Raw genomic sequence first — 2,541 nt, forward strand, 5'->3', positions numbered from 1 at the left:
GTATTTATGTATGACAAATATAAATGACATTGGTTTGGTTTCTCTTCAGAACCCTAACAAACACACACATTAAGGAAGAAAACATGGCAAACGATGTGCTGGCCCTTAAATACCCCCACTGGGGAGAGACCCACATCATTTCTGCTCATATGTCTTTGGCCTGAGCAATTCACATGGCCACCCCGATTTCTAGATTTCGTTGGAAGTACATTTCTTCCTATGCCTGACTATAGTCAGTGCACTTTCCTGAATAATAAATATTGAGTAGCACAGACATTTAGGCCCCTCATGAATAAGATACTCCTAGTTTCCAGTAATGGGTAGTTCTTGTCAAATTACTTGTTTATCTCTTAGGCATATGATACAGGTCAAAGCCATAGATGATGTAGGATCAAAAGTATATCAAAAAGTACAAAAGTATATACAAATCTGAGATCTTATGAATATTAATCCACTGGACTCTTTATTGAATAATTGAATAATTTAATACATGTGAAGAGCTTAGAATTGCTCCTGATATTTATAAGTGCTCAAAAAAATATTTGCTATTGCAATTACAATTGCTATTAACATTATTATTTATCATTATTATTATTTTATGTGCAATTGCTACTATTGATATTACAAAATGGTACTCTATAGACAAAAGTTAAAATCTCTTAAAGAGAGCCTTTTTCTGAAAATACCAAGAGAACTCATTGTAACACTATAGCTATGTCATAGATCACAAAGATGAAACATAATGAAGCTAAAATGAAATATCAATGAATGGGATTTTTCCATAAATACAGATTGTGTGTCACCTTTGGAAATAAAGCTCCTTTAATTGAATGTGTCCTTCAAAACATTTTGAATTATATGTAGTGCCCTTAAAACTTTGAAACAAATGGCACCGTTGCTTTTATCTGACATAAAGGAGATAGGTACATTTAAATATAGCTCTATTCTGTTTTAGTCCAGACAATTCTGAACACAGACTGTCAGTTAAAAGGAGCTGCACTGAAGACAGATTTTTAGGGGGAAAAATCACATAAGATTGATTAAATAAAGTAATATAAATAAGAAAGATGTTTAGTATGTCTACCCTGTTATGGGTGAAGCTTTGTATACTAATTAGATCAATTTCCCTTATAATGTGAGGTGATATTTCTAATAGATCAGAGCAAGCTTTTCCAATATGAAAAAACTGAGTTGTGTCTCCTAGTCTTAGTCACTTGGTAGCTGTGACACCTCTTTATTCTTTAACCTCCTTAAATCTCAGTGTCTTTATCTGTGCTATGTAGAAAATAATGTTCCTAACCTAATAACTTCATAGGGCTATTATATTAAATGATAATCTTCCAAATGAATGGTGTTGAGAATGGTGTCTGGCACATAAACGAACGGCAATATGGTAACCATTATTATTAAATCTAGTACTGACATTCAGCATCCATTAAGTTAGCAATCACAATACCCATGTTCCAGCTATTTATTGCTGAGTGACAAACCACTCTGAAATGTGGAACATAGTTCCTATAATAATGAATATATAGCTCACCTATATTTTGTGAGTCAAGAGTTTGGGCAGGGATCAGGTGGTGATTCATTGGCTTCACATGGTGTCAACTGAGATAACTCAGTGATAGTTACCAGATGGACTGATCTGGAGGGTCCAGAATGGCTTGATTCCTGCATCTGGTGTCTTGGAGGGAATGATTAGAAGGCAGGTTTTAGCTGATACTGTCACTTGCAATTCCTATATAACATGAGGCCTCTCCAGCATAGCAATCACGAGGTAATTGTATTCCCTCTGTGTCAGTTCAGGGCTTCCAGAAAGAGTGCTCTAAGAGAAAGGAATTGGTACAGTGTTATATCCATTGTGTTCTACCAGTAAACCAATTAATCACAGAGTCTTTCCTGTTTCAAGGGGAGGGAACAGAGAACCAACCTCTCAGTAGGAGAAATGATCATCTTTAATACATCACAGGCATACCATAGGTACTCTTTGTTATAATGAAAGCAATATATCACTATGTTTAAGGGTTATGTAATGTGACATGGGATATACTTGAGGTACAGCTTTACGGATACGGAGATTTACATATGGACCTAAGCAAGATATGTCCATCTATACTTTTACTTGTTGCAGAAATTCCTGTATCATGTACCTTGAAATACTGTATCTTTCAGTATTATCACCATATTCACCAAGTATTATCACCATATTTAACAAGATGTCAGAAAACTTCCTGTTAAGAGCCAGACAGTAAATATTTTAGTCTTTGGGGCTGCATACCATCTCTGGCCCATATTCTTTTTTGTTTGTTTTTGACAGCCCTTTTAAAGTGTAGAAAAACATCCATGGCTAAGGAGCCATACAAACCAAGCCAAGAGCCAGGTTTGGCCTGTAGACTATAATTTGCGTACCTTTGAACAAATGAAGAGCAATACATGTGTAAATGACTCCAATTCTAAACTCTGAAAATAAATTTAAAAAAATGAAGATCCTGCAAAATATATAATATTTAACCCCAAATCCTTAGAAGTGCATTAGAATGA

This window comes from Aotus nancymaae, unplaced genomic scaffold, assembly GCF_030222135.1.
Source record: "Aotus nancymaae isolate 86718 unplaced genomic scaffold, 86718_ANA_hifiasm-v0.15.2.pri h1tg000006l, whole genome shotgun sequence".
Taxonomy (NCBI): domain Eukaryota; kingdom Metazoa; phylum Chordata; class Mammalia; order Primates; family Aotidae; genus Aotus; species Aotus nancymaae.